A 21095-nucleotide genomic window follows, 5' to 3' on the forward strand; every position below is an offset into this window, starting at 1 on the left:
AACTCTGTTAAACTCTTCTTTCTAACATTAGCATTGTGAGAGATGATATTAAATTCAAATTATTGGCTACCATATTCAGTGAATTGTTCCTATAGTAGCTGATAACATGGGGGGGGAGGGGTGTGAACATAGAAAGCAGATTTATTGGACTTGGTTAGGCATTGAATGCACCATCAAACAGCAGTTTTGACAAATCATATATTATAGAAGTCACAAGAATCATTAGGTCACTGAAAAGCAATAGGCTAACTCTTAAATTTCTATTTCAGAGAAAGTACTAATGTCTTGTGCCAAGATAAAAATCTTCTCAGTTTTGAAGCCATATCAATTCCAATAAAATTCTCGAGTTTTTGTGGCTAGTTCTACCATTGTCATCAGGAGTAAAATTACTGACTGCCAGAGATGGCACTGTCTTGTGCCAACTTGTTAATGCCTTGTCTGAGTTACCTTTGCAACCAGATGGTGGGTCAAGGTATAGGTCTTGAAATATTGAAGTATGTGGTAGTACACTCATTTATAAAAGTGGAGATAAACAAGTGACCTCTTGTTATAGACCCATCTCTCTCCTTTCCATGCAATCTAACAGCTTTGAGAAGGTATCACAACAGAGCATTGAACCACTTCTCTGACAATCTGTCAACAGCAGCTCAGTTCAGCTTCTATAACAGCTTCTATACAGAGGAACTAGTAGATATCCACAAAAACTCAGTTCTAGTTTAATAAAACAAGAAAAGCTGTGCTGTTGCCATTTTATGTGATCTTACCAAATTCTGTGATTATGTAGATCATAAATTCCATTAGGGAAACTAAAATGATACGGCATTAAATGGTGGAGTTATGTATTAACAATACAAAACAGAGGGTCACATTGACAAGTGCTACAATAGAAATAAGACTGAATTCAAAGTGGACATCTTTAAATATTGTTTTTCCACAATATTTGGCAATTGGCTCCTCCTGTTCTTGGCCTGTGTAAATAACTTACTTGAGACATTGAAGAACACTTTTGAAATGTCAATATTTGTCTTAAAATTTAACATCTGATCTTACAAAGATTGGTATAATGCAATTTCAAGCAAATAAAACTGATTTGCAGACAACAGAAGTAGAGGTCAATTGGCACACTCTGAGTGAGGCTCTGTGTACGAAATTCTTAGGCATCTAGATGGATAATAAACTGAGATGGCACCTGCATGTGAACATGGAGAAAGTATCAAGAACAGTCAGCTGTAATTTCATCTACAATTTATTTTCCACACTACTTTTTCAGTGATATAATACGCCACCATGAGGCCCTAAACAACAAAATTAGCAGCAGTATTACTAACAAGACTTGCATGACGTAAAGGTACAAACTGGATACATTAGAGCATATTTGTCATCGATGATATCCGAGTAAGTCTCAAAAATGCCAATATGTACGGATAATCCACAAGCTATGTTTCTCATGTAATATGGAGGATAATAAGAACTGTAAAAACAAGTCTCCAAATATGGGTAAGCCAATAACGAAGTATGTGTTGTTGTTGTGGTCTTCAGTCCTGAGACTGGTTTGATGCAGCTCTCCATGCCGCTCTATCCTGTGCAAGCTTTTTCATCTCCCAGTACCTACTGCAACCTACATCCTTCTGAATCTGCTTAGTGTATTCATCTCGTGGTCTCCCTCTACGATTTTTACCCTCCACGCTGCCCTCCAATACTAAATTGGTGATCCCTTGATGCCTCAGAACATGCCCTACCAACCGATCCCTTCTTCTGGTCAAGTTGTGCCACAAACTTCTCTTCTCCCCAATCCTATTCAATACTTCCTCATTAGTTACATGATCTACCCATCTAATCTTCAGCATTCTTCTGTAGCACCACATTTCGAAAGCTTCTATTCTCTTCTTGTCTAAACTATTTATCGTCCATGTTTCACTTCCATACATGGCTACACTCCATACGAATACTTTCAGAAATTACTTCCTGACACTTAAATCAATACTGGATGTTAACAAATTTCTCTTCTTCAGAAACGCTTTCCTTGCCATTGCCAGTCTACATTTTATATCCTCTCTACTTCGACCATCATCAGTTATTTTGCTCCCCAAATAGCAAAACTCCTTTACTACTTTAAGTGCCTCATTTCCTAATCTAATTCCCTCAGCACCACCCGACTTAGACTACATTCCATTATCCTTGTTTTGCTTTTGTTGATGTTCATCTTATATCCTCCTTTCAAGACACTGTCCATTCCATTCAACTGCTCTTCCAAGTCCTTTGCTGTCTCTGACAGAATTACAATGTCATCGGCGAACCTCAAAGTTTTTATTTCTTCTCCATGAATTTTAATACCTACTCCGAATTTTTCTTTTGTTTCCTTTACTGCTTGCTCAATATACAGATTGAACAACATCGGGGAGAGGCTACAACCCTGTCTTACTCCCTTCCCAACCACTGCTTCCCTTTCATGTCCCTCGACTCTTATAACTGCCATCTGGTTTCTGTACAAATTGTAAATAGCCTTTCGCTCCCTGTATTTTACCCCTGCCACCTTTAGAATTTGAAAGAGAGTATTCCAGTCAACATTGTCAAAAGCTTTCTCTAAGTCTACAAATGCTAGAAACGTAGGTTTACCTTTCCTTAATCTTTCTTCTAAGATAAGTCGTAAGGTCAGTATTGCCTCACGTGTTCCAGTGTTTCTACGGAATCCAAACTGATCTTCCCCGAGGTTGGCTTCTACTAGTTTTTCCATTCGTCTGTAAAGAATTCGTGTTAGTATTTTGCAGCTGTGACTTATTAAGCTGATAGTTCGGTAATTTTCACATCTGTCAACACCTGCTTTCTTTGGGATTGGAATTATTATATTCTTCTTGAAGTCTGAGGGTATTTCGCCTGTTTCATATATCTTGCTCACCAGATGGTACAGTTTTGTCAGGACTGGCTCTCCCACGGCCGTCAGTAGTTCCACTGGAATATTGTCTACTCCGGGGGCCTTGTTTCGACTCAGGTCTTTCAGTGCTCTGTCAAACTCTTCATGCAGTATCGTATCTCCCATTTCATCTTCATCTACATCCTCTTCCATTTCCATAATATTGTCCTCAAGTACATCGCCCTTGTATAGACCCTCTATATACTCCTTCCACCTTTCTGCTTTCCCTTCTTTGCTTAGCACTGGGTTTCCATCTGAGCTCTTGATATTCATACAAGACTTCTCTTATCTCCAAAGGTCTCTTTAATTTTCCTGTAGGCGGTATCTATCTTACCCCTAGTGAGATAGGCCTCTACATCCTTACATTTGTCCTCTAGCCATCCCTGCTTAGCCATTTTGCACTTCCTGTCGATCTCATTTTTGAGACGTTTGTATTCCTTTTTGCCTGTTTCACTTACTGCATTTTTATATTTTCTCCTTTCATCAATTAAATTCAATATATTTTCTGTTACCCAAGGATTTCTACTAGCCCTCGTCTTTTTACCTACTTGATCCTCTGCTGCCTTCACTACTTCATCCCTCAAAGCTACCCATTCTTCTTCTACTGTATTTATTTCCCCCATTCCTGTCAATTGCTCCCTTATGCTCTCCCTGAATCTCTGTACAACCTCTGGTTCTTTTAGTTTATCCAGGTCCCATCTCCTTAAATTCCCACCTTTTTGCAGTTTCTTCAGTTTTAATCTACAGGTCATAACCAATAGATTGTGGTCAGAGTCCACATCTGCCCCTGGAAATGTCTTACAATTTAAAACCTGGTTCCTAAATCTCTGTCTTACTATTATATAATCTATCTGATACCTTTAAGTATCTCCAGGGTTCTTCCATGTATACAACCTTCTTTCATGATTCTTAAACCAAGTGTTAGTTATGATTATGTTGTGCTCTGTGCAAAATTCTACCAGGCGGCTTCCTCTTTCATTTCTGTCCCCCAATCCATATTCACCTACTATGTTTCCTTCTCTCCCTTTTCCTACACTCGAATTCCAGTCACCCATGACTATTAAATTTTCGTCTCCCTTCACAATCTGAATAATTTCTTTTATTTCATCATACATTTCTTCAATTTCTTCGTCATCTGCAGAGCTAGTTGGCATATAAACTTGTACTACTGTAGTAGGTGTGGGCTTCGTATCTATCTTGGCCACAATAATGCGTTCACTATGCTGTTTGTAGTAGCTTACCCGCATTCCTATTTTCCTATTCATTATTAAACCTACTCCTGCATTCCCCCTATTTGATTTTGTGTTTATAACCCTGTAGTCACCTGACCAGAAGTCTTGTTCCTCCTGCCACCGAACTTCACTAATTCCCACTATATCTAACTTCAACCTATCCATTTCCCTTTTTAAATTTTCTAACCTACCTGCCCGATTAAGGGATCTGACATTCCACGCTCCGATCCGTAGAACACCAGTTTTCTTTCTCCTGATAACGACATCCTCTTGAGTAGTCCCCGCCCGGAGATCCGAATGGGGGACTATTTTACCTCCAGAATATTTTACCCAAGAGGACGCCATCATCATGTAATCATACAGTAAAGCTGCATGCCCTCGGGAAAAATTACGGCTGTAGTTTCCCCTTGCTTTCAGCCGTTCGCAGTACCAGCACAGCAAGGCCGTTTTGGTTATTGTTACAAGGCCAGATCAGTCAATCATCCAGACTGTTGCCCTTGCAACTACTGAAAAGGCTGCTGCCCCTCTTCAGGAACCACACATTTGTCTGGCCTCTCAACAGATACCCCTCCGTTGTGGTTGCACCTATCTGTATCGCTGAGGCACGCAAGCCTCCCCACCAACGGCAAGGTCCATGGTTCATGGGGGGGAACGAAGTATATGTTCTTAGTATATAAGTGACAGTTAAATATCAGTTAGATAAGCGGACAGTTATAATAGCAGTCTAATCTTGCTACTAATAAACCTACACACAAATTTATTCATTATTTTATTTATTTGTCCGTGGACCATTTGGTACAATAGTATTGGATATGTCAGCATCATACAGAAATATTTACATATAAATTTTTACAAAATAAGGTAGGATAAGATGAGGATATGGCAGGAAATCTACTATGACCTCATCAAAGGAACCATCGTAGCATTCACCTCTGCTACAAGGGGACGCTATGGAAAACCCAAGTCAGAATGGCTGAACTGAGGATAAACTCCAGTCCTTCTGAATGTGAGTCCACTACATTAAGACTGGAGTAGCAAACTCCCTCAGTCATGCTTGAATGGAGAATAAAAAATCTAGATTGTGAGTGCAACATGTGCAGTCAATAAGTAAGTAAATAAATGAAAAAGAAATTTTGAAAATAAAACTGCTTCTGAAAAAGTGAAAACATATGAACAAATCACATGACACTGCATAAAGGTACAAAATACACAATAAGTCAATCAGTAATGTCTGTAAAATGTGAAACTTTGATTTAAAACACAATAGCATATTGTGTAGCACCGCTAAAAGGTATAAAGCACAAGGATATGATACCTGCTAAGAATATAATATAACCATCACAATTAGGTTAGCACCAGAAATTTTCTCAGCAAAGGTGTGTCGCGCTGCATCTAAAACAGAGGATACAGAAGACCAACAGCAGAATCATTCTTTGCAAAGACCAACACAGTGCTATAGCTCCACCAGCAGTTAACAGAATCACAGGAACTCAACATAGAATCCTACAGGGTAACGTATTCATTTACATTGTAGAAACTCTTCTGAACAAAAAGTGATTTTAACTATGATCTAAAAGCTGTTTCCATCTCCAGCGTCTTTGTATGTGTTGGCAGTGCATTATTTTAAAGAACGGCACCAACATGACTCATGTCTCTTTGAGTGCAGGTTGTTCAGTATGGAGGGACCAACAGTTGCGAGTATTATAACTGTGATAGATGGGGTTGGTTAGCAGATTACCAACACTAGCTCGTCATCAAGCCACATTTGTATATGTACAAGGAGGGGAAAAAAAGTCCAAACTGAGCTATGTGACAAGATTCAAATAGCCCTTCACTGTAGAGTAAAAATTTCATTTAATCAGCTATTAATTTACCCCAGAAAACTATTCCATAAGCTACAAGGACTAGAAGTAACCAAAATAAGCCATTCTAGCAACACATATTAAGCAGACTTTAGAAATAATTCTCAAAGCAAAACATGCAGAACTGAGTTTCTGGGAGGTTAGGTACATGGTCTTTTCAGTTTGTCTTGGTCAACACACATACTTAAGTTTTGTGCACCATGTCCTTTGGCTCATTTCCACCCAGTACCAGATGGAGATCTTGGTTTTGACTAGCCTTCCCAAATTTTACTATAGCATGTTTTCTTCACATTTAGGGCCAGCCTGTTGGCACAAAATCATGAATGAAAGGACTTAAGTCCTTGGTCATTTGTAGTGAACAGAGATTTCTTAATGTCACAGACTAATCTGATTTTATGATTAGCATGAACTGATGATTTCCGCAACCTGTAATCTAGTTTGCAAATATGATTGAACCATTCATTTTCTGTTCCTCTTATCCACATTACATCCAATTTGATCCAAAAAGATTTCATAACTAACCGTATCAAAAGCTTTTGAGAGCTCTAAAGTAACTCAGACAACAGTAATGTTGTTATCAAAATTACTAACTATTTTAGTTGTGTAATAATTTCTTACTGTTTCTATACTTCTACTAGTTAAAGAGCCATGCTGGTTATTATTCAGTGGGCTGTGTTCATCTAAGTACTTCGCGAGTCCTGGTTTCGTTAACCTGTCAGTTACTTTAGAGAATGTCGAGAGGAGTGAAATGGGTTGGTAATTTTCAGCATCATGCCTGTTCCCACACTTGAATAGAGACAATTTTTGATCTTTCATGGACCAAATCCTACTAAACTTAAAATCATCATGTGGATAACTGTATGCCATTTTAGCTGTATGCTCGAGGCCTACGTTAAACTAGAGACAATCTCAAAAATTAGAAGAATGGAAAACCTTCTTGTGAGAATCGAATGTGTTAATGGCAGTATCAGTATGAAAGTAGACAGCCATAACAAATATCACACAATCAGTATAGGGAAAGTTGTAAACAGAAATCAATAGAAGACATTTTTTTTGAAATATAATAAGTGGGTTATGTCAATATCCTTTGTAAATACATTGTATTTGCACAACTTAACTATTTATGTAGGTAGGCTGACATAAAAGAAAATGTACTAATCAAATCTAATAATTAGATTGGGGCAGCTTTCTCTAATTCTACAAATGCTAGAAACGTAGGTTTGCCTTTCCTTAATCTTTCTTCTAAGATAAGTCGTAGGGTCAGTATTGCCTCACGTGTTCCAACATTTCTACGGAATCCAAACTGATCTTCCCCGAGGTCGGCTTCTATCAGTTTTTCCATTCGTCTGTAAAGAATTCACGTTAGTATTTTGCAGCTGTGACTTATTAAACTGATAGTTCAGTAATTTTCACATCTGTCAACACCTGCTTTCTTTGGGATTGGGATTATTATATTCTTCTTGAAGTCTGAGGATATTTCGCCTATCTCATACATCTTGCTCACCAGATGGTAGAGTTTTGTCAGGACTGGCTCTCCCAAGGTTGTCAGTAGTTCTAATGGAATGTTGTGTACTCCGGGGTCCTTGTTTCAACTTAGGTCTTTCAGTGCTCTGTCAAACTCTTCATGCAATATCATATCTCCCATTTCATCTACATCCTCTTCCATTTCCATAATATTGTCCTCAAGTACATCGCCCTTGTATAGGCCCTCTATATACTCCTTCCACCTTTCTGCTTTCCCTTCTTTGCTTATAACTGGGTTTCCATCTGAGCTCTTGATATTCATGCAAGTGGTTCTCCTTTCTCCAAAGGTCTCTTTAATTTTCCTGTAGGCGGTATCAATCTTACCCCTAGTGAGATAAGCCGCTACATCCTTACATTTGTCCTCTAGCCATCCCTGCTTAGCCATTTTGCACTTCCTGTTGATATCATTTTTGAGACGTTTGTATTCCTTTTTGCCTGCTTCATTTACTGCATTTTTATATTTTCTCCTTTCATCAATTAAATTCAATATTTCTTCTGTTACCCAAGGGTTTCTACTAGCCCTCGTCTTTTTACCGATTTCATCCTCTGCTGCCTTCACTATTTCATCCCTCAAAGCTACCCATTCTTCTTCTACTGTATTACTTTCTGTCCCCATAGTATGGTAGATAACTTAAAGAAATTCTGGTTGTATGTAAAGTACACCAGTGGCAAAAAAACAATCAATACTGTCACTGCGCGATAGCGATCGAAATGTTACCAGTGATGGTGCCACTAAAGCGGAGTTACTAAATACAGTTTTCCATCATTCCTTCAAGAAGGAAGACGAAGTAAATATTCCAGAATTTGAAACCAGAACAGCTGTTAGCATGAGTAACATAAAAGTAGTTAGGTGTTGCGAAACAACTCAAATCATGTAAGAAAGGCAAGTCTTCTGGTCCAGATGGTATACCAATCAGGTTCCTTTCAGAGTATGCACACACAATAGCACCTATCTTAGCAATCATATACAACCGCTCACTTGACGAAAGGTCTGTTCCTAAAGACTGGAAAGTAGCACTGGTCACACCAATATTCAAGAAAGGGAAATAGGAGTAACCCATTGAATTACAGACCCATATCACTGACCTCTATTTGCAGTAGGAGTTTGGAGCATATACTGTACTCGAACATTATGAATCCTCTTGAAGAAAATGACTTGGTGATACATAACCAACACGGATTCAGAAAATATTGTTTTTGTGCAACACAATTAGCTCTTTATTCCCATGAAGCAATGAGTGCTGTCAACAAGGGATCTTAGATCCTAGATTTCCAGAAGGCTTTTGATACCATTCCTCGCAAGCGACTATTAATCAAATTGTGTGCATGTGGAGTATTGTCTGAGTTGTGTGACTGGATTCGTGATTTCCTCTCAGAGAGGTCACAGTTCGTAGTGATAGACGGTAAATCATCGAGTAGAAGAGAAGTGATATCTGGCATTTCACAAGGCAGTGTCATAGGCCCTCTGCTGTTCCTGATTTACATAAATGATCTAGGTGGTAATCTGAGCAGCCATCTTAGATTGTTTGCGGATGACGCTGTAATTTACCATCTAGTAAAATCATCAGACGATCAATTCCAATTACAAAATGATCTAGAGAGAATTTCTGTATGGTGAGAAAAGTGGCAATTGGCACTAAACAAAGAAAAGTGTGAGGTCATCCACATGGGTACTACTGCATCAAAACAGTCTTTGGACTGAAGACAACAACAACAACAACAACAACAACAACAACAAGTAGTTCAGTAGGCTCAACTCTGGCGTAAAGGATTATTTTTCTGTCAGAACTGATGGAATAAAAGTTCAGCAATAAAAACAACTATTACTATGCAATTTGAAACAAATTTCGTGTGTGTGTGTGTGTGTGTGTGTGTGTGTGTGTGTGTGTGTGTGTGTGTGTGTGTGTGTGTGTGGGGGGGGGGGGGGGGGGGGGGGCTAGCGCGCGCGCGTACAATTCACTAGAAAGTCAAATTGATGCTTGCTAGCTCCATCGTTGACCAGGACTATAAATTTTTGATGTATTTAGCAGTTTTCGGTATGGAATCAAAGACTTGCATGCTGTGTCAGTGTGAGTTGCCCTGGAAGAAAGCAGCTGAATCACACCTCACTAATCTGTACAAGGACATTGATCAACTGAGCGAGGTGGCACAGTGGTTAGCATACTGGACTCAGATTCGGGAGGACGATGGTTCAATCCCACATCCGGCCATCCTGATTTAGGTTTTCCGTGATTTCCCTAAATCACTCCAGGCAAATGCTGGGATGGTTCCTTTGAAAGGGCATGGCCGATTTCCTTCCTCGTCCTTCCCCAATCCTATGATACCAATGACCTCGCTGTTTGGTCTCCTCCCCCAAACAATCCAATCCAATCCAATCCAACCCAGCCCAGCCCAACCCAACCCAACCCAACCCAACCCAACACTGATCTCGAAGAAACTGTGGAGTAAAACCAATGGCTCCAGACAGATTATGCATCACTTGAAACAAAGCAACTGTCAGTAGATAATTTTTTCACTGAGATAGCATAAAAAATCTCTGACCTCACCATTCACCACTTTGTTTAAAAAAAATAAAATGCAATACCTGAAAACTGTGAAATAAAATCTTGTCTGGTGAAGTAGATGAAGTGCTAGATTTTGCAGAGAATTGCTCCTTTGTTGTCCGGAATGCTCTCCATGGTTTTCACTGGGAAAAATAGTCCAGCTGCTGTGCATTCAATTTTTATGTATTTTGTTAAAAATGAACAAATACAATGTAACAGGTTTTGAATAATTAGTGACGGTCCAAGACATGATACAGTTACAGTTGCCTTTCGATAAAAAGTGAATTTACAGAAACAAAATGGGACAAATCTGCAGAAAATAACATACTTCAGCAGTGAGTATGTAGCTATTAGAAAAATTTCTGTACTACCAACTCAAAGATTTTGGTGTAAATGCTGAGTGGAACTTTTTTTTTTTTTTTTTTTTCTTCCAGGAAGTCATGAAAAATTTGCATGTGCTGCGATTGGAGACACTGGAGCACAAGATAGCCTGTAGCACACAAAGAAAAAACTAAATTCTCACACATTTTGATTTACATAAATTCTGTGAGTAAAATTTGAATAAAATTGAAATAATTTTTATTGAGAAGCCCCAAATTGAATCTGCCGGATCTTCTCAGTGTTTTCTTTGGTACAAGAGAAAATGAGCAGTTTATTGCAGTTGATCTGAAAACAATTCAAGTGAAAAAGGTTGTCAGGAAACTTCATGTCGTTAGTTCCCAAAATATCAGAACCAACTGATCATATCTCAGAATTTATGGTTTCAACATTGGAACCAGTGTAGCATGTTGCATGCATGTGTGACCACAGCTGGTGGGTTGGGAGTGTTTGTCATTTCATTTGAGGTGAATGGTGCTCTTGGATCAGCAATATAGTTTATCAGAATCAGTAAATAGAGTTGATGAGAAATTTTAATCACTGCAACAATGATGCTGTGAAAATCTTTATGTCAGCTTGGGAATTGTAAACAGGGCCAAACAAGAGGTTTGAGAAACTCTGCTCAGTCTGTTTAAGGAACCCATGCAAGGATTGGTAACTTTTATTAAGCAATCTCCTGTAGTGACCCTTGTAAGATTCCACACCTGCAATCTGGGCATACAGCTGTATAGTGCGCCACAAGTCACAAGACGCTAGCATCGGCAGAGAGGCCTCCACTCTCGGGTGTGCACGTAGCCTCTCTGTAGTGCACTGTACTGACTGGGTGACGACTTATAGACTTGGGCCAGTTCAGCCTTGCTCTCTGTCATATGTTGACATTCAACCTGTGTATCTCGCGCTAGTAGTGTAGCCACTCCATGTTCCTGTATCCTTGAAGTAATAAAGTGTTAGATTTGTTATTCAGATGTTGCGGAGTTCCTATTATCCCCACCACACACGTGCTGTGGCCACTAGGGTTGAATTCTATGTATGGAAGAAACAGCCCCATCAGCCTTACCATGCCGGGGCTGCGACTCAAAAGCCTTAGTAGCCAATGCCATTTTGTCACATCCAATTCAAAAGAGTTGTATGTGAATGTTGTGATTCATGAAGTTATAATCTGCTCTGCCCTGGATAAGGAAGTCCGGCAGTGGGCTATCCAATTAGAAAATCCATCCATCGATTAGGTATTGTCCATTGCTGAGTCACATGAGGTCTCTCACACCGCTGGTCAGCAGCTGGAAGCATAGTGCGGTGTCATGGTCATGCAAGGTGGCCCGGCTGCATCCACTGCAACCGGGGATGATGACATAGTGGCAGTTCAAGCTGATGATTCCAGTGACTTCTGCACAGTGTGTAAACAGTGTCCCAGCAGCTGCTCCCTGTTGCCTCGTGTGCATCTTGTTACTCACAACATGTGTCCTCAGGATTGGGATATCTGTCGTAAGTGTCGGAGAGAAGGCACATTGTAGCAGTCTGCCAACCAATGGCCGGAAAACAGTTTCAGAGAATATGGATATGGATATGCAGGAAGTGTCATTCTCGCGGCTGGTTCGTGATCAGAAGCCTTAACAACATTTTTATTGAGGGTTTGGTTCACTCACGGCAGATGTGTTTGCAGATGGATATCAGCATGGCAGTTTCCCTGCTTAATGCCCAAACATATTCAGACGTTGGCTCTTCTCCACTGTCACCTATAAACAGGAGCCTACGGGGCTATGGTAAACAGCAAATCCACTTGCTTCGTCAATTCACTGTTGACCTTATCTATAGATCAGTAACTCGGGCTATTACAATTATTGTTGTTCATTATGTTAGTTCAGCAAACCTTTATGGGTTTGATGCCTTTTAGACCTTTGGCTTTTTGGTCACCGACTCCGTAGAATTGGTATCTGCTGACATCCATTATCAGTCATTGGAATCTCTGTGCTCTGAATTTCAGGATATTTTTGAAGAAGGCCTAGTGTTTGCATTAGACCTTAAAGCAATCAGCTTGTTCTAGATTTTTTCGGGCTCGGCATATTCTGATAACCCTCCACTTCCAAGTCAAGGCGGAGATGGACCAGCACGCGTCTCTCAGGGTTGTGGTTCATATTTCCTCTAGTAAATAGACCACACCCCTTATCATGATGAAGCCCTACCCATTGTCATGCCTGGGAGAGCTGTTCATATGCTTAGCAGGAGTGAGTTCTTCTCAAAACATGATCTTTTCAAAGCATATCACCAGTTGTCTTGGGATGAGGGTTCAACTGTATCATGGTTCTTAATATGCCTTTCGGCTTGTAACAGTACCAACGGTTAATGTTTGGCATCGCAAGTGCCCCTGCAATTTTTCAATGCTATATGGAACATGTCACATCCACTTTTCTGTTTCAGCTACCTGGATGACATTGTGATTATTGTACATACCATGAATGACCACCTGCATAATCTCTGGGCTCTTTTCCAAAAATTTTGGGCCGTGGGTCTGTATTGCAATCTACAGCAGTCTTAAATTTTTCCATTGCACCCTTGAGTATCTGGGGCACGCCATATCGCAAAAGGGTGTCCAAGCCTTTACAAGTCTGGTCTAGGCCATTATGGATTTGCTGTGTCCCTTATTGTTGCATGAACTGTAGGCTTTCTTGGGTAAAACTGATATATTATCACTGGTTCATTCCTGGAGCGTCCACCAATACATACCCTCACTACCTTCTTCTCCACAAGGTTGCTTTCTTTGTCTGGTCTCCAGCAAGCGACCAAGCCTTTTCCATACCAAAGGATTGCCCACCTTGGTACCTAAACTTTTGCTCCTAACAAACCATTGGTTTTGGCTACAGACGCCTTGTGGTACAGTTTGGGGGCAGTCTTCACCAGTCAGAATGCAGACGGCTTGGAGCAGCAACTGGAGTTTGCATCCAAAACTCTGTCTAGCACGGGTCCACTACTCTCATGTCAAGGAAGAGGCTTTTGCCATTGTGTATGTGGTCACCAAATTTCACGTTCTTGTGTGGCTCCAAATTCCAACTGATTACAGACCACAACCTGTTAGTTTCATAATGCAGTCTGTCTGGCCAGATCCTCTATAAGACAGCCCACAGGTTGCAGCAGCTAGCCTTGTTCGTCTCCAGATACGACTGTGACATGAATTTTCACCCCACTGGATGCCATGCCAACACGGACACCTTATCCAGGCTGCCTGTCTGTCCAGACCCCAAGTTTGGTCGAGAGGAACTCGTGTGTTTTTATTTGGATGTCTTCTCTTGCCAAGTGGTAGACGGCTCTCTGATCACTAGTGCCCAGGTCGCCAAGGACGCAGTGTCTAACCCCGTCCTCAAACAGTCTTTACTGCTGGATGCAGTGCACGCTCCACCTTTTATGTCTTACCATCTTTGTACTCCTCCTTCAAAAGTTCTACATCCGAAACCCAACACAGTAGTCATCCTATTTTGGGGGTGGTTGTCAAGAACCTGCACAGTGGTAGCACACTGGTCATGCATCACACTATTGCTACCTGAGCAGAAACACCCTGTGCATGCCAATGATTATGTGCCCATCATAACTGGGACACAGGTACTCTGGGCAATGGTTAACCAGCCAGGCTGCACTGCTATGGCTGGGTGGTGCCCATGAGAAGAGCCCCTGTTCAGTGGCACCAAATCTGATGGCTCACAAATTAAGCAGATAAGCCTTCCTTCCAATAGTCACCACATGGTCTTATCTGTCTCTTCAGAAGGAAAGGATTACTACAGTGCAGAAAGATATGACCCCACAGTGCTTCCTCCTCCGACTACACCGTAGGAGGAATTGTAGGGCTAAAAGACAAGGGGAGACATACTCCCCAGAATACTTAGTTTGCTCTAAGACTGATGGGGACTCGTTTTAGGCCACAAAGCCATTACTTTTTGTTGAGCATTTTGGGGAAGTACCAGTGAATTCAAAAATGAAAAGTTGTTCAGTTCTGAATAAAGCAGCATCTCCTGCACACTCCACTGGTACTGCTCACTTGTGACAAGCTGGATTAAATTCCTGCAACTGTTAACACCCCTCCCCCCCCCCCCCCCCCCCCAATAACGGCCTCAATATAATACAAAGTATCATCTTCCATCCTGACCTCCTTTTACAGACCGATGTCAAGTTATGTGCCAATTTGGAGTGACAGTATTTTGTCCTTTGTGTACAGGGAGTATGACAGACAATATGGTTAATAATAGACTTTTCACCATGGCCTTAGAAGGTGACTTGTTGCCATTTATGGCAAGGTCAAGGTGATGGAGTATCAAAGTGATGTGAAACCGTTTTTTCCTCCTCCCATGCAGTTTCAAATGTGTGGATTTTGGGCACATGTCTTGGCATTGTAATGCCAGCCCCATCTGTACAGATTGTGGATGACAGTTGCACATGAATACTCCTTGTGCCCCTTCCCCTGTCTATCCCAACTGCAGGGAGCAGCATTTCCCCTCGTCACCGGACTGCACCATCTTTCAAGGAGAAAATAGAATAAAAGACTCTTTGAATGACTTAGGTATCAGGAGGACAAAAGCAAATACGATCGTTTGCATCCTGTACGTATGAAGTTGACCTTTGCTATCTCTACAATGATGTAATCCTCTCTAGTGACTGTATCGTTGTCCTTTGTGCCTTCCTTCTGCATCGGGCCCTTGGGGCTGCTCAACTACACCTGCTTCCCTCATGGTTAGGGTTCCTACTATTTCTGCCACACCCACTTTGGGAGTGTCAACACCACACACACCTGGGATGTCTATCACCTTCCCCCAGCCAGAGAAGCAATACCCTCCTGTGGCATCTTTCACCGTGAAGGGGGCTCTTGAGTCACTCCTGTCCCAGCTATCTGCTGATCTGCATCTGTATGCCAGCTAAGTATGCCTGATTTCTCCCTGAATGGTGTAGTCTACGGTGACCCAGATGATGTCGCCGCATTATTCAGGAGCCTCTGTGTGTGAGAATTCATGTCCTCAGACAGAACGTGGAGCAAATTTCACTACATGTAATCTAGAGCCATAGAATGCTCTGTTTAGTGAGTGGGAATCCCTCAGTACTCTAGCCCTACAAGCTGACATGTCTACAGGGTCAAACTACATCACAGCCAGACGCCCACACCTATCGGTGGATAGCCAATGTCCCATCCTTGCCGTTTTCAACCATATGTAGAGTGAGGGTGAGTTCCCATTTCAGTGGTGAGAAAACGTGATCATCCTGGTACCAAGACTGGGTGAACACCCTCTCCAGATGGACGGCTATTTCTCAGCTAGTCTCACTAATTTTCTTTGCAAGTTGTGCAAATATATGGTGAACTGGTGGCTGTGTTGGTATCTTGAATCTCATGGTTTTTTGGCTTTGTCCCAGGGCGTTTTCACCAAGGTGCCTCTACAACTCACAATTTGATCTGCCTAGAACCTACCATCTGGTCAGCTCTTGCCCAGTGCCAAAATCTTATCACTGTCTTCTTCAACTTGCAAAAGGTTTATGACACCACATTGGATCATCACATCCTCATTATCCCACATGAGTGGGATCTCTGGGCATGCTATTAATTCTGGTCTGGAACTTCTTGTCAAAACTTACTTTCTGGGTTAAAGTTGGTACTTCCTGCTGGGCTCTGCATTGAGGTCCTCCTTTTTCTAATGGCTATCAATGGTCTAGCTGCAGTTTTGGGGTCTACAGTGTCCCCTCCGTGTAGGCTGATGATTTTTGCATTACTATTGCCCCTGTACTGTGAGTGTTGGTGAATACTGATTGCTGGGTGCCATACGAAAGGTGCAGCCCTGGGCTTTCACCCTTGGCTTCTGGTTTCCAGTCACCAAGAAATGCATCAAGCACTTATCTCACTGGCACTCCACGACCTGAATGGTGCCTCAATAACTAATTGCTCAGTTTGCTAAAGCCGTATTGCTTTCAGGGAATGGTCTTCAAAGCCCAGTTGATGTGGCTTTCCCATCTTTGCCAACTTAAACAAATGTGTTGAAGGCTCGGTAACACCAGCTGGGGTGCAGCCCACTGTACACATATGAGGCTTTACAAAGCTCTGATTCTGTCCCACCTCACTTATGGAAGTCTGACATATGGCTTGATATCACATGCAGCATTGTGGATGCTGGAACCTGTACACCATTAGAGGGTCCAACTTGCAACAGGTGCCTTTTGGACCAGCCCTGCTACTCATGGAGGATGGGTTCCTCAACTGCAGATCAGACACCAACAACTGCTGCTCAGCCATGTGATACACATTCACTGCCCCTCCCCCTACCCCCCACCCCACCCCCATCCACCCACGAGCATCCAAACTACTGAACCCTTTTCCAGGTTGGGAAATCCACTTCCCGTAGCTGAGATGTGAGACTGGAGTCTTGATCACAGTTTTCATACGATGTCTCTGCTCTGATCTCGAGCTCTCCTCCCACCCCTAAGTCGCCTCTTGTCAGTGAGCAGTTACATATGCCCCCATGGTGTGTACCTCATTCTTGGATCTGTCTCGACCTATCACCTCTTGGTTTACCACTGTGTGTCCCTGGCCATGCTTGATGTGTTTCTCGGTTGAGAAGTGGTATACACTGATGGATGAATTGCTTTTGCTGTGCATGTGCAAGGTACTGTGAGCCACACTCCTTGCCAGACAGATGCAGTGTATTTACTGCACAACTGGTGATCACTGCTTGAGTCCTCAGTCACATTCGTTCTCAGTTCAGCAAGACTTTCTTGATCAGCAGTGACTCCTGACTCATGACCAGTGCTACGCTCATCGCTCACTGGTCATGACTATCCAACATCTCCTTTCTGGCTTCCATCAAGCTGGACAGTTGGTCATACTTGTCTGGGCATCAGGTTATGCTAGGATTCCAGGGAAGGAACATGCTGAACATTTAGCCAAGTTGGACAGTTGGTCATACTTGTCTGGGCACCAGGTTATGCTAGGATTCCAGGGAAGGAACATGCTGAACAGTTAGCCAAGTTGATTAGCAGGATGCCAACTTTGGAGGTGGGGGTACTGGAACCAGACCTTCAGTCTACTACACACCATCGGTTGCTGGAGGCTTGGAACATAGATTGGTGTGCCCTGTCTTCTCCAAACAAGCTGCAAGTAATAAATGGAACCACGACCATGTGGCTCTCTTCCTTTATGCTGCTACCCGCAGGAAATGTACTGTTCTGTGAGCTTCACATTGGCCGCACTTGGCTGACCCATGACCACATCCTACAATATGAACGTCCACCCTTCTGTCAGTATGGTGCCTGTCTGCAGTGGCCCACATCCTACTGGACTGCCGCATTTAGGCCACATTATGTTGGAACCTTACTTAAACGTGCTATCAAGCTGCCTCTGGTGCTAGTGGACGATGCAAAGTAGCTGATCTGGTTTTACATTTTATTTGTGATTGTGGTCACTACTCCTGTCTGTAAGGTAGGGCACACAGGCCTCATTGGCCACTTGAGGGATTGGAGAGGTGTCTTATTGCCTGCTTGACCCAGTGGGCCTATGGCTGTCCTTGCTCGCTATTCCAGCCTGGTTCCTGCCCTTGCCGCCTTTTTAACTCTTCTTACTCTTTCACATCTGTCTCTGATTTACTGTCTTGTTGCTATTGTTCTGTTTCCTGAGATTTTATCAACTTATCTATGTTGCCAGTTTCTTGTGGTAATGGACGTTGAAGAAACACTGCTTGGATCCAGAGGGTGTCTCCCCCATTGCATAACATGTTTCAGGTGGCTCCAGCTGCCTTCAACTCTCCCACCTTCACCCTCTTACAGCTCTCGTACTTCTACTTGCTTCTATGTCTTGGTTTTATTGATTTTCAGTAACAATCGGGTTCATCGAGATTTGACTTCTGTGTTCTTTTTCACTGAGATCTCCTCCTGGCTTGAAGTAGTTTGCTCCCTTTTAAGTCCATCAATCCAATCCAGTCTTTATGCATTAAATGTCTGCTACCACCTCTGTCTTAGCCCATTCTTCCTACCCCATTGCATTCACCCTTTTTTCTCTTCCATTATTTTTTCTCTCTCTCCTCCCATCACATTGTTCACCTACCCTATTCATTGCCTACTCCTTCCATTGCATCCATCTCTGGCAATATGCCCACCTTTCCCTGTGTGTGTGTGTGTGTGTGTGTGTGTGTGTGTGTGTGAGAGAGAGAGAGAGAGAGAGAGAGAGAGAGAGAGAGAGAGAGAGAGATAGTGTTGTCAGCATTGGCACAATTACTGCACCCTTAGCCACTACTGACAGCTATTCATGTCCCCTCTCCTACTTCTGAACAATTCCCTATCCTTTTCCTTACCCTGCATGTCTTACTTCCTCACAGCAGCCTCAATCCCCCCCTCCCCCCTTCTCCTTCCATGTTGGTCATTTCACACAATGTAAGTTCGAATCAACATAATATTTTGGGTTTTTTTAGGAGAAAGTTGATGATAGGAATTTCTTAAAAATATATTGCCACATTGAAGGAAGCCTTTGCTTTAATGATTACCAACCAAACGTGCTTATCATATCTGTGACACTCCCTACCCTGTTTTCCAATAATGCAAAATGAGCTTTCCTTCTTTGAAACTTTTCAAAGTCTTCCATCAATCCTATCTGTTAAGGATCTGAATGTATATTTGCAACATTTGGGGCACAGTCCCATCATTTTCATGCTGTCCTGTAGGGTCCTAATCCCTGTATGTTGTGTGTGTGTGTGTGTGTGTGTGTGTGTGTGTGTGTGTGTGTAGGGGTCAAATATAGCGTGTTTCATGGTTAGGTTCACAGTGCATGGCATATCCTTAAGAGCTTAGGCAATTCTCTTGAATATTTTCTGCTATATTTGCTACATTAAACAAGCCCCAAATATGATTAGTTCTGAGGCCCATTTCCCAGGCCAGTGTCTCTGTAACCTGGAGCTTCCGTTCGCCTTATTTGTGCATTGCCTAGCGTTCTGAACTGTACATTAGAGCTGGTCTTATCACTCACTTTTATGTATTTCTTCTGACTTTCATAGGCATTTTTGCCCTCAGGGGCTCAGCATTGATTTGCTGGGTACAGGCTTGGCGACCCCAGGGTTCCTGAGCTGGGGACTGGTAAGCACCACCAATGCCCCGTCACCGCAAGCTCTGAGCATGCTTCAGTGACCACTGCGCAGTGGTGGAACATCGTGTGTCTCAGGGATCAGGGATCTTGGCTTGACCGTCCGGATCACGAGGACGGGATAAACCTCTATAAATAAAACCTAAATCTCAAGATGTGCTGCATGCTGACGGGGTGCATGGCTGTTGAGGTGGAACAGTCATTAGTGGGCAACCTATGGGGAACTTGCACCTCAGTTGTATAAGGCTTACTCAGTCACATGGGGCTCTGTCTGAGTAGACCCTTATTTCCATAGCTGCTCATGGGACTGAGATGGAACCTATGCCGAAGCAAGCTAGGATATTTTTTATGTCCCCTCTTGTTTTGCAGACTGCTTCCTTAAAATTCATTTTTTTTCTCGACTAATTACCATTAACATACGTGAGTATAATCTGCATTTTCATAACTGAGAGAGGTTGGCCCTCAGCTCTAAAGAATATAGCACCAGTTCTAATTTCATGCTTAATTTTATGTATGTAATTGATTTTCTAATTTATGTAGACTATTCCTAGTTAGTACCTTTCATTATAGGGTGAAATCAGAATTGTTTCATAACGTAAATTCTATTGTTGACTTATAAACAAATATAAATTCTGTACTAATTATAAATATTTGGAGGAACAACTAATAGTATTCATAAAGGATCTATTTGGCTCTGTTCGAGAACATGTTAGCAAAGCCAGCCCTTCATTAATTCCAAAGTAATTAACAGTTTGTCTGAAGTATTGTTTGCATAATGATATCTGTTATTTCATCATTTAAACAAATAATTGGGCCTAACTCTTGTACTAGAAGAAACTGTTAAAAAGAACCAATTTTTTCAATGTGTTCAGTTAATCGAATGACATAAGTTTCAGTTGTAATTTCTGTAAATTAAATGTCGAAAATGTGTAGTTTCAGTGTCTATTATTGTGAGGATATATAAGGGCCCGATTTTTGGTCCCAAGATAGTAAGTCCATGGCAGAGATTCAGATGAGAAATCTGTGTTGGTTAGAACAACAATATCCATCAACTTAACTGTGAAATAAGTGTAACACAATTAAGCCATGTGGTAAAACAATGACAGTGTCTGTTCCGTACGTACCTGATTATTCAGAAAGAACTGTGAATTATGTGGTTATGTTTCTTACTGCTCGTAGATATTCAACAGTGAACTATTGTAGCAGTATGTGGATGTTTTCCTGCAACCTGTTAATGAGGCTTATCGAAAGTTAAACAGTAGTGCACTGGACATATAACTGTGTAATTTTGGGGGGAGGTGGTTGTGAACAGTGAAAGTAAAGAACTGTGAAACGCAGCTGTGCACGTGTCGGCTACATCATTGCAGTAGTCAGTAGTGCACTTCCACCCCCTAGCCCTTTAAAGATACAGATGTCCTTGTGCTACAGGGCTATATGCTATACTGCAAGGATGACCTATTGGGGGAAAAGGGCCTAGGGAGGTGTCGTAGTGTTTGTCACTAATGGGGACCACTCCTCTGCTCTCCCCTTGGCTGCTGACCTGCAAGCAGTTTCAGT

At 42.0% G+C, this 21095-nt stretch overlaps 1 protein-coding gene across 3 annotated transcripts in view; it reads left to right on the plus strand.

Moving 5' to 3' along the window:
* Nucleotides 1-21095, plus strand: part of LOC126473254 (zinc finger protein 501-like) — a 54276-nt gene that overhangs the window by 11326 nt on the left and 21855 nt on the right. The window contains exon 2 of one of the 3 annotated variants that reach the window (XM_050100181.1): nt 10507-10618. The exons of the other annotated variants lie outside the window; for them this stretch is intronic. The gene's annotated coding sequence lies outside the window, so the exon portion shown is untranslated. The remainder of the gene's footprint in view (nt 1-10506; nt 10619-21095) is intronic. 3 annotated transcript variants of the gene reach the window in all.

This window comes from Schistocerca serialis, chromosome 4 (genome assembly GCF_023864345.2).
Source record: "Schistocerca serialis cubense isolate TAMUIC-IGC-003099 chromosome 4, iqSchSeri2.2, whole genome shotgun sequence".
Classification (NCBI taxonomy): Eukaryota; Metazoa; Arthropoda; class Insecta; order Orthoptera; family Acrididae; genus Schistocerca; species Schistocerca serialis.